The 16,196-nt window shown below is 35.9% G+C and overlaps 1 long non-coding RNA gene across 2 annotated transcripts; it reads left to right on the top strand.

The window, feature by feature from the left end:
* The first annotated feature begins 897 nt into the window (after positions 1 to 897).
* LOC128016236 (uncharacterized) lies at positions 898 to 15,348 on the top strand. 2 transcript variants are annotated; one of them, XR_008184102.1, is made up of 3 exons: positions 898 to 1,107; positions 3,517 to 3,718; positions 11,664 to 12,492. It is a non-coding gene; the product is annotated as an uncharacterized LOC128016236 (long non-coding RNA). The 2 variants fall into 2 exon arrangements; XR_008184101.1 differs by lacking the exon at positions 898 to 1,107 and adding an exon at positions 14,887 to 15,348 and having other exon boundaries at positions 3,584 to 3,718; positions 11,664 to 12,177.
* The last annotated feature ends 848 nt before the right edge of the window (positions 15,349 to 16,196 follow it).

Genomic DNA, 16,196 nt, shown 5'->3' with positions numbered 1-16,196 from the left:
TGCAGATATAGGTATTTGAAATAAGTGATAGGTGACAATAAACTTATTGCAAGTCTTCTCTTTTTTAGAGTTTAGATGTCATTTTCAGGTTAAACTGCAATCATAATGTGGCAAAATTGTAAAAACTGATACATCTGTATGAACAAAATGGAAAACATTGATTCAGTAAGATTTAAAATGTTATAACAGTTAATTTATTAATGTTTTGGCAAGAATTCATGAAAACAGTGCTGTTCAACTTAGCTGAATGAGCCCATTAGTGGTCTTCCGCTGCCATCTAGTGGTTATAAATTGCATTTACTCAAACAACCATGGTTTTAAACATAACTGTTATAGTGTTGTTATTTTTTTTTGCCCAATCTCTCTTAAATTTTGCATGCTTGTTTAGAATGAAATTATGCATTATTTTACACAGTTTTGATAATTTGTGGGCTTTCTGTTTGTATTAATAGGCCTTTGTGTACACTATGCAAATAACATATTATAAAATTATTGGTTTATAGTTGTCCAAATGCAATTGTTCAACATGTTTTTGATAATTATTGACCTTCAGAGTCTAGAGAATTGTACTTCAGTGGTTTTATTGATTTTCATCTTAAACCGTATCACAAGTATGCCAAAGTAACTTTTTTAAATAATCTTGAATATTTAATTAACAGCTTTATTGACAACATTGGTCCCAGAGGCAAAGTTGTTCAGAATGAGGAGATTTATCATATGATATGAAGATCTAGTGTTTTTGAGTGAATATATGAACATTTTCAAACACTTTGAGGCCTTTTACCATATAAATCTTGTGTTTTGAGACCTTTTCTACTGTTATAGCGCCACCTATGGTCTGATCTCCATGAAACGTTGCATGCTTGTTAAGAGTCACCTGCTACATGATTTCACCGAGTTTCATAAAGTTTTGAGTTTTCGTTTAGGTTTTATAGGCTTTGGGGTATGTTTGGCCACACCCCTTTTCTAAATTACCCATTTAAAGCTAACCAAAGGACAAAATTCAACATTTTTTTGATAATTATTGATCTAGAGAGTCCACAGAATATTACTGCAGTGGTTTGGTCCCGATCGGACAAAAAACCTAGGACTAGTTCGCAAAAGTAGGTTTTTAACATATATGTAAATAACAATTGAACGATTTGATTGACAGCAATGGTTCTTGAGGCAAAGTTGTGCATTATGAGGAGATCTATCAAATGATATGCATATTGTGTTGATATGTGAAACACCACGTGATTACAGAGCCATAAAACTCGTTAGCGCCAACTAGTGGCCGATTTCTTTCAAAATTCTTACAGACCTTAAGGTTCATGAGTCGAACGTACCCAGTGAGTTTCGTTCCGATCAACATCCGTTAACCCTTTCAAATAGGTGCTTAAATTTGTTTGGCCAATGGCGGCCATGTTTTTTGAGATATGCAAATGTCCTCATAGGTACTTGTGCCCCTTCAGACCAAGACACTGCATACCAATTTTCAAGTCGATCGAGCGAACGGTTGCCTAGTTATAGCCATTTATGTGTTTTTTTAATCTTATTGCGCCCCCAAGTGGCAGAGCTGCGCAATTTTTTTTATTTGACCAAAGATTGAGTTTATACATATGTGTACCGAGTTTGGTGAAGATATCTCATTCCGTTCAAGAGTTATAGTCAAAATAGCATTTGGCTAACGTTAGCATAGACGCTTTTTGGTGTACTGTTTCGCGTAAGAATTGAAATTTCAACTTTTTTTTGATAATTATTGATATTGAGTGTCCAGGGAATATTTCTGAAGTGGTTTGATTCCGATTGGTTAAAAATCCTAGGACTAGTTCGCAAAAGTAGGTTTCGGATATAGCTCGATTTTGCGAGAAAACGGTGCGTCGTAGAGCAAAAAATGCAGCTGTGCACTTTTGTTCGGGCTAACCCAAGGATTGCAACGATGCCTTGTTTTTGATTCTACGGCTAACGGTTTACGATCTGCGGCCAAAAATGTCCAAAATTTTAGTTTTTTGCGCTGTAGCGCCCCCGTTAGGCCGATTGGGCTGAGACTTTGATAAGTTCTCCCCAAAATGAGCTCTACGATCTGTCCAAATTTCAGCTCTCTAGGCCTTACGGTTTTGGCTGCACGTTCAGTTCTAGGGCGGAAGAATAATAATAATAATAAAAATCCTAACAATTACAAGAGGGTTTCAGCACTGCGTGCTTGAACCCCTAATAATAATTAAAGCTGCAAGCAGCATTTTACCGGGGTTCAAGCATTTAAGGCATCTGAGGTGGTCAGAGCCAACCTGGATGTTTGGATGACATTTAAACACATCCAAAATGGAGAACAGGTTAACAGACAGACACACACACTGAAAGTAAATGATTAGACTAATATATGTATACTCTATAAGCATATGCACAAAGACATGCACAAACATTTTGTTGCAGATATAGGTATTTGAAATAAGTGATAGGTGACATAAAATTATTGCAAGTCTTCTCTTTTTCAGAGTTTAGATGTCATTTTCAGGTTAAACTGTAAACATAATGTGGCAAAATTGTAAAAACTGATACATCTGTATAAACAAAATGGAAAACATCAATTCAATGAGATTTAAAATGTTATAACAGTTAATTTATTAATGTTTTGGCATGAATTCATGAAAACAGTACTGTTTAACTAGCTGAATGAGCCCATTAGTGGTCTTCCGCTGCCATCTAGTGGTTATAAATTGCATTTACCCAAACAACACTGTTTTTAAACATAACTGTTATAGTGTTGTAATTTTTTTTTGCCCAATCTCTCTTAAATTTTGCATGCTTGTTAAGAATGAAATCATGCATTATTTTACACAGTTTTGATAATTTGTGGGCTTTCTGTTTGTATAAATAGGCCTTTGTGTACACTATGCAAAAAACATATTATAAAATTATTGGTTTATAGTTGCCCAAATGCAATTGTTCAACATGTTTTTGATAATTATTGACCTTCAGAGTCTAGAGAATTGTACTTCAGTGGTTTTATTGATTTTCAGCTTAAACCATATCACAAGTATGCCAAAGTAACTTTTTAAAATAATCTTGAATATTTAATTAACAGCTTTATTGACAACATTGGTCCCAGAGGCAAAGTTGTTCAGAATGAGGAGATTTATCATATGATATGAAGATTTAGTGTTTTTGAGTGAATATATGAACATTTTCAAACAACTTGAGGCCATTTACCATATAAATCTTGTGTTTTGAGACCTTTTCTACTGTTATAGCGCCACCTATGGTCTGATCTCCATGAAACTTTGCATGCTTGTTAAGAGTCACCTGTTACATGATTTCACTTAGTTTCATAAAGTTTTGAGTTTTCCTTTAGGTTTTATAGGCTTTGGGGTATGTTTGGCCACACCCCTTTTTCTAAATTACCCCGTTACAGCTAACCAAAGGACAAAATTCAACATTTTTTTAATAATTATTGATCTAGAGAGTCCACAGAATATTACTGCAGTGGTTTGGTTCCGATCGGACAAAAAACCTAGGACTAGTTCGTAAAAGTAGGTTTTTAACATATTTGTGAATAACAATTGAACGATTTGATTGACAGCAATGGTTCTTGAGGCAAAGTTGTGCATTATGAGGAGATCTATCAAATGATATGCATATTGTGTTGATATGTGAAACACCACGTGATTACAGAGCCATAAAACTCGTTAGCGCCAACTAGTGGCCGATTTCTTTCAAAATTCTTACAGACCTTAAGGTTCATAAGTTGAACGTACCCAGTGAGTTTCGTTCCGATCAACATCCGTTAACCCTTTCAAATAGGTGCTTAAAATTGTTTGGCCAATGGCGGCCATGTTTTTTGAGATATGCAAATGTCCTCATAGGTACTTGTGCCCCATCAGACCAAGACACTGCATACCAATTTTCAAGTCGATCGAGTCAACGGTTGCCTAGTTATAGCCATTTATGTGTTTTTTCTTTTTATAGCGCCCCCAAGTGGCAGAGGTGTGCAATTTTTTTTATTTGACCAAAGATTGAGCTCATAGATATATATACCGAGTTTGGTTAAGATATCTCATTTCATTCATGAGTTATAGCCTGTTGCGTAAAATTGGTCCTCGACTTTCGGACATTTTGGCGTCCCATTACGACAGTGAGTCGAAATTTCTACTTTTTTTTGATAATTATTGATATTCACTGGACAGAGAACATTTCTGCAGTGGTTTGGTTCAGATTGGGCGAAAAACCTAGGACTAGTTCGCAAAAGTAGGTTTTGGACATACGTCAAGTTTGCGAAAAAACGAGGCCTCCTAGACCCAAATTCAGAGTGACCGTTTTTAATTTCGCATGACCCATGGATTCCAGAAATGTAAAATTTTTGGCTCTATCACAAGCGGTTTAGGAGCTATTAGCAAAAACGCATTTTCGATCACTGTAGCGCCCCCTATTGGCCAATTGGGCTGAGACTTTGATAGGTTCTCCCCAAATTGAGCTCTATCATCTGACCAAGTTTCAAGTCTCTAGGCCTTACGGTTTGGGCTGCACGTTCAGTTCTAGGGCAGAAGAATAATAATAATAATAATAATTAAAGCTGCAAGCAGCATTTACCGGGGTTCAAGCACATTAAGGCCTCTGAGGTGGTCTGAGCCAACCTGGATGCATGGATGACATTTAAACACATCCAAAATGGAGAACAGGCTAACAGACAGACACACACACTGAAAGTAAATGATTAGACTAATATATGTATACTCTATAAGCATATGCACACACACACACACACAGAAAGACACACATATACATGCACAAACATTTTGTTGCAGATATAGGTATTTGAAATAAGTGATAGGTGACAATAAACTTATTGCAAGTCTTCTCTTTTTAAGAGTTTAGATGTCATTTTCAGGTTAAACTGTAATCACAATGTGGCAAAATAGTAAAAACTGATATATCTGTAAGAACAAAATGGAAAACATTGACTCAATGAGATTTAAAATGTTATAACAGTTACATTTTTAATGTTTTGGGATGAATTCATGAATCCTTTCAACAGTACTGTTCAACTTAACTGAATGAGCCCATTAGTGGTCTTCCACTGCCATCTAGAGGTTATAAATTGCATTTACTCAAGCAACACTGTTTTTAAACATAACTGTTATAGTGTTTTTTTTTTTTTTTTTTGCCCAATCTCTCTTAAATTTTGCATGCTTGTTTAGAATGAAATTATGCATTGTTTTACACAGTTTTGATAATGTGTGGGCTTTCTGTTTGTATTAATAGGCCTTTGTGTACACTATGAAAAGAACATATTATAAAATTACTGGTTTATAGTTGTCCAAATGCAATTGTTCAACATGTTTTTGACAATTATTGACCTTCAGAGTCTACAGAATTGTACTTCAGTGGTTTTATTGATTTTCATCTTAAACCGTATCACAAGTATGCCAAAGTAACTTTTTAAAATAATCTTGAATATTTAATTAACAGCTTTATTGACAACATTGGTCCCAGAGGCAAAGTTGTTCAGAATGAGGAGATCTATCATATGATATGAAGATTTAGTGTTTTTGAGTGAATATATGAGCATTTTCAAACAATTTGGGGCCATTTACCATATAAATCTTGTGTTTTGAGACCTTTTCTACTGTTATAGCGCCACCTATGGTCTGATCTCCATGAAACTTTGCATGCTTGTTAAGAGTCATCTGTTACATGATTTTACAAAGGTTCATAAAGTTTTGAGTTTTCGTTTAGGTTTTATAGGCTTTGGGGTATGTTTGGCCACACCCCTTTTCCTAAATTACCCTGTTACAGCTAACCAAAGGACAAAATTCAACATTTTTTTAATAATTATTGATCTAGAGAGTCCACAGAATATTACTGCAGTGGTTTGGTTCCGATCGGACAAAAAACCTAGGACTAGTTCGCAAAAGTAGGTTTTTAACATATTTGTGAATAACAATTGAACGATTTGATTGACAGCAATAGTTCTTGAGGCAAAGTTGTGCATTACGAGGAGATCTATCAAATGATATGCATATTGTGTTGATATGTGAAACACCACGTGATTACAGAGCCATAAAACTCGTTAGCGCCAACTAGTGGCCGATTTCTTTCAAAATTCTTACAGACCTTAAGGTTCATGAGTCGAACGTACCCAGCGAGTTTCGTTCCGATCAACATCCGTTAACCCTTTCAAATAGGTGCTTAAATTTGTTTGGCCAATGGCGGCCATGTTTTTTGAGATATGCAAATGTCCTCATAGGTACTTGTGCCCCTTCAGACCAAGACACTGCATACCGATTTTCAAGTCGATCGAGCCAACGGTTGCCTAGTTATAGCAATTTATGTGTTTTTTCTATCTTATTGCGCCCCCAAGTGGCAGAGATGCGCAATTTTTTTGATTTGACCAAAGATTGAGCTCATACATATGTGTACCGAGTTTGGTGAAGATATCTCATTCCGTTCAAGATTTATAGTCAAAATAGCATTTGGCTAACATTAGCATAGACGCTTTTTGGTGTACTGTTTCGCGTAAGAATTGAAATTTCAACTTTTTTTTGATAATTATTGATATTGAGTGTCCAGGGAATATTTATGAAGTGGTTTGGTTCTGATTGGTTGAAAATCCTAGGACTAGTTCGCAAAAGTAGGTTTCGGATATAGCTCGATTTTGCGAGAAAACGGTGCGTCGTAGACCCCAAAAAGGCGTCGTTCACTTTTGTTCGGGCTAACCCAAGGATTGCAACAATGCCATGTTTTTGAGTCTACGGCTAACGGTATACGATTTACTGCCAAAAATGTCCAAAATTTTTGCTTTTTGCGCTGTAGCGCCCCCGTTAGGCCGATTGGGCTGAGACTTTGATAAGTTCTCCCCAAATTGAGCTCTACGATCTGTCCAAATTTCAGCTCTCTAGACCTTACGGTTTGGGCTGCACGTTCAGTTCTAGGGCAGAATAATAATAATAATAATAATAATAATAATAATAATAATAATAAAAATCCTAACAAATACAATAGGGTTTCAGCACTGCGTGCTTGAACCCCTAATTAAAGCTGCAAGCAGCATTTACCGGGGTTCAAGCACATTAAGGCCTCTGAGGTGGTCTGAGCCAACCTGGATGCATGGATGACAGTTAAACACATCCAAAATGGAGAACAGGCTAACAGACAGACACACACACTGAAAGTAAATGATTAGACTAATATATGTATACTCTATAAGCATATGCACACACACACACACACACACACACAGAAAGACACACATATACATGCACAAACATTTTGTTGCAGATATAGGTATTTGAAATAAGTGATAGGTGACAATAAACTTATTGCAAGTCTTCTCTTTTTAAGAGTTTAGATGTCATTTTCAGGTTAAACTGTAATCACAATGTGGCAAAATAGTAAAAACTGATATATCTGTAAGAACAAAATGGAAAACATTGACTCAATGAGATTTAAAATGTTATAACAGTTACATTTTTAATGTTTTGGGATGAATTCATGAATCCTTTCAACAGTACTGTTCAACTTAACTGAATGAGCCCATTAGTGGTCTTCCACTGCCATCTAGAGGTTATAAATTGCATTTACTCAAGCAACACTGTTTTTAAACATAACTGTTATAGTGTTTTTTTTTTTTTTTTTTGCCCAATCTCTCTTAAATTTGGCATGCTTGTTTAGAATGAAATTATGCATTGTTTTACACAGTTTTGATAGTGTGGGCTTTCTCTTTGTATTAATAGGCCTTTGTGTACACTATGAAAAGAACATATTATAAAATTACTGGTTTATAGTTGTCCAAATGCAATTGTTCAACATGTTTTTGATAATTATTGACCTTCAGAGTCTACAGAATTGTACTTCAGTGGTTTTATTGATTTTCATCTTAAACCGTATCACAAGTATGCCAAAGTAACTTTTTAAAATAATCTTGAATATTTAATTAACAGCTTTATTGACAACATTGGTCCCAGAGGCAAAGTTGTTCAGAATGAGGAGATCTATCATATGATATGAAGATTTAGTGTTTTTGAGTGAATATATGAGCATTTTCAAACAATTTGGGGCCATTTACCATATAAATCTTGTGTTTTGAGACCTTTTCTACTGTTATAGCGCCACCTATGGTCTGATCTCCATGAAACTTTGCATGCTTGTTAAGAGTCACCTGTTACATGATTTCACCAAGGCTCATAAAGTTTTGAGTTTTCGTTTAGGTTTTATAGGCTTTGGGGTATGTTTGGCCACACCCCTTTTCATAAATTATCCCCTTACAGCTAACCAAAGGACAAAATTCAACATTTTTTTAATAATTATTGATCTAGAGAGTCCACAGAATATTACTGCAGTGGTTTGGTTCCGATCGGACAAAAAACCTAGGACTAGTTTGCAAAAGTAGGTTTTTAACATATTTGTAAACAACAATTGAATGATTTGATTGACAGCAATGGTTCTTGAGGGAAAGTTGTGCATTACGAGGAGATCTATCAAATGATATGCATATTGTGTTGATATGTGAAACACCACGTGATTACAGAGCCATGAAACTCGTTAGCGCCAACTAGTGGCCGATTTCTTTCAAAATTCTTACAGACCTTAAGGTTCATGAGTCGAACGTACCCAGCGAGTTTCGTTCTGATCAACATCCGTTAACCCTTTCAAATAGGTGCTTAAATTTGTTTGGCCAACGGCGGCCATGTTTTTTGAGATATGCAAATGTCCTCATAGGTGCTTGTGCCCTTTCAGACCAAGGCACTGCATACCGATTTTCAAGTCGATCGAGCCAACGGTTGCCTAGTTATAGCAATTTATGTGTTTTTTCTATCTTATAGCGCCCCCAAGTGGCAGAGATGCGCATTTTTTTTTGATTTGACCAAAGTTTGAGCTCATACATATGTGTACTGAGTTTGGTGAAGATATCTCATTCTGTTCAAGAGTTATAGTCAAAATAGCATTTGGCTAACGTTAGCATAGACGCTTTTTGGTGTACTATTTCGCGTAAGAATTGAAATTTCAACTTTTTTTTGATAATTATTGATATTGAGTGTCCAGGGAATATTTATGAAGTGGTTTGGTTCTGATTGGTTGAAAAACCTAGGACTAGTTCGCAAAAGTAGGTTTCGGATATAGCTCGATTTTGCGAGAAAACGGTGCGTCGTAGACCCCAAAAAGGTGCCGTGCACTTTTGTTCGGGCAAACCCAAGGATTGCAACAATGCCATGTTTTTGAGTCTACGGCTAACGGTATACGATTCACGGCCAAAAATGTCCAAAATTTTAGTTTTTTGCGCTATAGCGCCCCCGTTTGGCCGATTGGGCTGAGACTTTGATAAGTTCTCCCCAAAATGAGCTCTACGATCTGTCCAAATTTCAGCTTTCTAGGCCTTACGGTTTGGGCTGCACGTTCAGTTCTAGGGCGGAAGAATAATAATAATAATAATAATAATAATAATAATAAAAATCCTAACAATTACAATAGGGTTTCAGCACTGCGTGCTTGAACCCCTAATAATAAAAATCCTAACAATTACAATAGGGTTTCAGCACTGCGTGCTTGAACCCCTAATAAAAATCCTAACAATTACAATAGGGTTTCAGCACTGCGTGCTTGAACCCCTAAAAATCCTAACAATTACAATAGGGTTTCAGCACTGCGTGCTTGAACCCCTAATAATTAAAGCTGCAAGCAGCATTTACGGGGTTCAAGCATTTAAGGCATCTGAGGTGGTCTGAGCCAAGCTGGATGCATGGATGACAGTTAAACACATCCAAAATGGAGAACAGGCTAACAGACAGACACACACACTGAAATTCACTGATTAAACTAATATATTAATACTCTATAAGCATATGCACACACACACACACACACACACACACACATATACATGCACAAACATGTTGTTGCAGATATAGGTATCTGAAATAAGTGATAGGTGACAATAAACTTATTGCAAGTCTTCTCTTTTTAAGAGTTTAGATGTCATTTTCAGGTTAAACTGTAATCATAATGTGGAAAAATTGTAAAAACTGATACATCTGTATGAACCAAATGGAAAACATCAATTCAATGAGATTTAAAATGTTATAACAGTTACATTTTTAATGTTTTGGGATGAATTCATGAATCCTTTCAACAGTACTGTTCAACTTAACTGAATGAGCCCATTAGTGGTCTTCCGCTGCCATCTAGAGGTTATAAATTGCATTTACTCAAACAACAGTGTTTTTAAACATAACTGTTATAGTGTTATTTTTTTTGCCCAATCTCTCTTAAATTTTGCATGCTTGTTAAGAATGAAATTATGCATTATTTTACACAGTTTTGATAATTTGTGGGCTTTCTGTTTGTATTAATAGGCCTTTGTGTACACTATGCAAATAACATATTATAAAATCAGTGGTTTATAGTTGTCCAAATGCAATTGTTCAGCGTTTTTGATAATTATTGACCTTCAGAGTCTACAGAATTGTACTTCAGTGGTTTTATTGATTTTCAGCTTAAAGCCTTGGAATACTTTGCCAAAGTAACTTTTTAAAATAATCTTGAATATTTAATTAACAGATTTATTGACAAAATTGGTCCCAGAGGCAAAGTTTTTCAGAATGAGGAGATCTATCATATGATATGAAGATTTAGTGTTTTTGAGTGAATATATGAGCATTTTCAAACAATTTGAGGCCATTTACCATATAAATCTTGTCTTTTGAGACCTTTTCTACTGTTATAGCGCCACCTATAGTCCGATCTCCATGAAACTTTGCATGCTTGTTAAGAGTCACCTTTTACATGATTTCACCAATTTTCATAAAGTTTAGAGTTTTTGTTTACGTTTTATAGGCTTTGGGGTATGTTTGGCCACACCCCTTTTCTTAATTACCCCTTTACAGCTAACCAAAGTACAAAATTCAACATTTTTTTGATAATTATTGATCTAGAGAGTCCACAGAATATTACTGCAGTAGTTTGGTTCCGATCAGACAAAAAACCTAGGACTAGTTCGCAAAAGTAGCTTTTTAACATATTTGTGAATAACAATTGAACGATTTGATTGACAGCAATGGTTCTTGAGGCGAAGTTGTGCATTATGAGGAGATCTATCATATGATATTAAGATCTAGTGTTTGTTTGAATGTATGAACATGTCCTACAAATTGTGATCATTTTCTATTGAAAATGTGTGTTTTTGAGGCTTTTTCAACTGTTATAGCGCCATCTATGGTCCGATCTCCATGAAACATTGCATGCTTGTTAAGAGTCACCTGTTACATGTTTTCACCAAGTTTCATAAAGTTTTGAGTTTTCCTTTAGGTTTTATAGGCTTTGGGGTATGTTTGGCCACACCCCTTTTCTTAATTACCCCTTTAACGCTAACCAAAGTACAAAATTCAACATTTTTTTGATAATTATTGATCTAGAGAGTCCACAGATTATTACTGCAGTGGTTTGGTTCCGATCGGACAAAAATCCTATGACTAGTTCGCAAAAGTAGGTTTTTAACATATTTGTGAATAATTAATGAACGATTTGATTGACAGCAATGGTTCTTGAGGCAAAGTTGTGCATTATGAGGAGATCTATCAAATGATATGGATATTGTGTTGATATGTGAAACACCACGTGATTACAAAGCCATAAAACTCGTTAGCGCCAACTAGTGTCCGATTTCTTTCAAAATTCTTACAGACCTTAAGGTTCATGAGTCGAACGTACCCAGTGAGTTTCGTTCCGATCAACATCCGTTAACCCTTTCAAATAGGTGCTTAAAATTGTTTGGCCAATGGCGGCCATGTTTTTTGAGATATGCAAATGTCCTCATAGGTACTTGTGCCCCTTCAGACCAAGACACTGCATACCAATTTTCAAGTCGATCGAGCCAACGGTTGCCTAGTTATAGACATCTATGTGTTTTTTCTATCTTATTGCGCCCCCAAGTGGCAGAGATGCGCAATTTTTTTTATTTGACCAAAGATTGAGCTCATACATATGTGTACCATGTTTGGTGAAGATATCTCATTTCATTAATGAGTTATAGCCTGTTGCGTAAAATTGGTCCTCGACTTTCGAATGTTTTGGCATCCCATTACGACAGTGAGTCGAAATTTCTACTTTTTTTTGATAATTATTGATATTCACTGGACAGAGAACATTTCTGCAGTGGTTTGGTTCAGATTGGGTGAAAAACCTAGGACTAGTTCGCAAAAGTAGGTTTTGGACATACGTCAAATTTGCGAAAAAATGAGGCCTCCTAGACCCAAAATCAGAGTGACCGTTTATAATTTCGCATGACCCACGGATTCCAGAAATGTTAAATTTTTGGCTCTATCACAAGCGGTTTAGGAGCTATTAGCAAAAACGCATTTTTGATCACTGTAGCGCCCCCCACTGGCCGATTGGGCCGGATCTTTGCGCCTGAGTAGCGAGCAAGACTACTACCTTTTGACCAAGTTTCAGCTCTCTAGGCCTTACGGTTTGGGCTGCCCGTTCAGTTTTAAGGCGGAAAAATAATAATAATAATAATAATTAAAGCTGCAAGCAGCATTTACGGGGTTCAAGCACATTAAGGCCTCTGAGGTGGTCTGAGCCAACCTGGACGTATGGATGACAGTTAAACACATCCAAAACGGAGAATAGGCTGACAGACAGACACACGCACTGAAATTAAATGATTAAACTAGTTTTAAGAGTTTGGATGTCATTTTCAGGTTTCACTGTAATCATAATGTGGCAAAATTTTAAAAACTGGTAAGTCTGTATGAACAAAATGGAAAACTTTAACTCAGTGAGATTTAAAATGTTGTAACAGTGTTTTTTTTTTTTTTTTTTTGTTTAGGCATGAATTCATAAATCTTCTCAAAAGTACGGTTTCAATTTGCTGAATGAGCCCATTAGTGGTCTTCCGCTGCCATCTAGTGGTTGCATTTACTCAAACAACACTGTTTTTAAACATAACTGTTATAGTGTAAAGTTTTTTGCCCAATCTCTCTTAAATTTTGCATGCTTGTTTAGAATGAAATTAGGCTTTATTTTACACAGTTTTGATAGTTTGTGGGCTTTCTGTTTGTATAAATAGGCCTTTGTGTACACTGTGAAAAGAACATATTATACAATCACTGGTTTATAGTTGTCCAAATGCAATTTTTCAACATGTTTTTGATTATTATTGACCTTCAGAGTCTAGAGAATTGTACTTCAGTGGTTTTATTGATTTTCAGCTTAAAGCCTTGGACTACTTTGCCAAAGTAACTTTTTTAAATAATCTTCAATATTTAATTAACAGCTTTATTGACAACATTGGTCCCAAAAGTTGTTCAGAATGAGGAGATCTATCATATGATATGAAGATCTAGTGTTTATGTGAATATATGAGCATTTTCAGACAATTTGAGGCCATTTACCATATCAATCTTATGTTTTGAGACCTTTTCTACTGTCATAGCGCCACCTGTGGTCCGATCTCCATGAAAATTTGCATGCTTGTTAAGAGTCACCTGTTACATGTTTTCAACAAGTTTCATAAAGTTTTGAGTTTTCGTTTAGGTTTTATATGCTTTTGGGTATTTTGGTCACGCCCCTTTTCTAATTTAGCCAGTTAAAGCTAACCAAAGGACAAAATTCAACATTTTTTTGATAATTATTGATCTAGAGAGTCCAGAGAAAATTACTGCAGTGGTTTGGTTTCGATCGGGTAAAAAATCTGGGACTAGTTCGCAAAAGTAAGTTTTTAACATATTTGTGAATAACAATTGAACGATTTGATTGACATCTTCGCTCCTTGAGGCAAAGTTGTTCACAAAGAGGAGATCTATCATATGATATGAAGATCTAGTGTTCGTGTGAATGTATGAACATGTCCTACAAATTGTGATCATTTTCTATTGAAAATGTGTGTTTTTGAGGCTTTTTCAACTGTTATAGCGCCACCTATGATCCGATCTCCATGAAACTTTGCATGCTTGTTAAGAGTCACCTGATACATGATTCCACGAAGTTACATAAAGTTTTGAGTTTTCGTTTAGGTTTTATAGGCTTTGGGGTATGTTTGGCCACACCCCTTTTACTAAATTACCCCTTTACAGCTAACCAAAGGACAAAATTCAACATTTTTTTGATAATTATTGATCTAGAGAGTCCACAGAATATTACTGCAGTGGTTTGGTTCCGATCGGACAAAAAACCTAGGACTAGTTCGTAAAAGTAGGTTTTTAACATATTTGTGAATAACATTTGAACGATTTGATTGACAGCAATGGTTCTTGAGGCAAAGTTGTGCATTATGAGGAGTTCTATCAAATGATATGCATATTGTGTTGATAAGTGAAACACCACGTGATTACAGAGCCAATAAACTCGTTAGCGCCAACTAGTGGCCGATTTCTTTCAATATTCTTACAGACCTTAAGGTTCATGAGTCAAACGCACCCAGCGAGTTTCGTTCCGATCAACATCCGTTAACCCTTTCAAATAGGTGCTTAAAATTGTTTGGCCAATGGCGGCCATGTTTTTTGAGATATGTAAATGTCCTCATAGGTACTTGTGCCCCTTCAGACAAAGACACTGCATACCAATTTTTAGGTCGATCGAGCCAACGGTAGCCTAGTTATAGCCATTTATGTGTTTTTTCTTTTTATAGCGCCCCCAAGTGGCAGAGGTGTGCAATTTTTTTTTATTTGACCAAAGTTTTAGGTCTTACAAATGTGTAGCAAGTTTGGTTAAGATATCTTATTTCTTTCACGAGTTATAGTCTGTTGCGTAAAATTGCTCCTCGACTTTCGAACGTTTTGGCATCCCATTACGACAGCGAGTCGAAATTTCAACTTTTTTTTGATAATTATTGATATTCCCTGGCCAGAGAACATTTCTGCAGTGGTTTGGTTCAGATTGGGCGAAAAACCTAAGACTAGTTCGCAAAAGTAGGTTTTGGACATACGTCAAATTTGCGAAAAAACGAGGCCTCCTAGACCCAAAATCAGAGTGACCGTTTTTAATTTCGCATGACCCACGGATTCCGGAAATGTTAAATTTTTGGCTCTATGATAAGCGGTTTAGGAGTTATTAGCACTAACGCATTTTTGATCACTGTAGCGCCCCCTTTAGGCCGATTGGGGCGAGCCTTTGGATCTGACAAGAAGGCCGGACTTCTACCATCTGACCAAGTTTCAGCTCTCTAGGCCTTACGGTTTGGGCTGCACGATCAGTTTGAGTGGAGAATAATAATAATAATAATAATAAAAATCCTAACAGATACAATAGGGTTTCAGCACTGCGTGCTTGAACCCCTAATTAAAGCTGCAAGCAGCATTTACGGGGTTCAAGCACATTAAGGCCTCTGAGGTGGTCTGAGCCAACCTGGATGTACGGATGACAGTTAAACACATCCAAAACGGAGAATAGGCTAACAGACAGACACACACACTGAAATTAAATGATTAAACTCGTTTTTAAGATTTTAGATGTCATTTTCAGGTTTCACTGTAATCATAATGTGGCAAAATTTTAAAAACTGGTAAGTCTGTATTAACAAAATGGAAAACTTTAACTCAGTGAGATTTAAAATGTTGTAACAGTGTTTTTTTTTATTGTTTAGGCATGAATTCATAAATCTTCTCAAAAGTACTGTTTCAATTTGCTGAATGAGCCCATTAGTGGTCTTCCGCTGCCATCTAGTGGTTGCATTTACTCAAACAACACTGTTTTTAAACATAACTGTTATAGTGTAATGTTTTTTGCCCAATCTCTCTTAAATTTTGCATGCTTGTTTAGAATGAAATTAGGCTTTATTTTACACAGTTTTGATAGTTTGTGGGCTTTCTGTTTATATAAATAGGCCTTTGTGTACACTGTGAAAAGAACATATTATACAATCACTGGTTTATAGTTGTCCAAATGCAATTATTCAACATTTTTTTGATAATTATTGACCTTCAGAGTCTAGAGAATTGTACTTCAGTGGTTTTATTGATTTTCAGCTCAAAGCCTTGGGACTACTTTGCCAAAGTAAATTTTTTAAATAATCTTCAATATTTAATTAACAGCTTTATTGACAACATTGGTCCCAAAAGTTGTTCAGAATGAGGAGATCTATCATATGATATGAAGATCTAGTTTTTATGTGAATATATGAGCATTTTCAGACAATTTGAGGCCATTTACCATATCAATCTTATATTTTGAGACCTTTTCTACTCTCATAGCGCCACCTGTGGTCCGATCTCCATGAAAATTTG

Source organism: Carassius gibelio, chromosome A6 (assembly GCF_023724105.1).
Source record: "Carassius gibelio isolate Cgi1373 ecotype wild population from Czech Republic chromosome A6, carGib1.2-hapl.c, whole genome shotgun sequence".
In the NCBI taxonomy this organism is placed as follows: Eukaryota; Metazoa; Chordata; class Actinopteri; order Cypriniformes; family Cyprinidae; genus Carassius; species Carassius gibelio.
The sequence above is the reverse complement of the archived record's forward strand: the minus strand, read 5'-3'. Positions and strand labels throughout refer to the sequence as shown.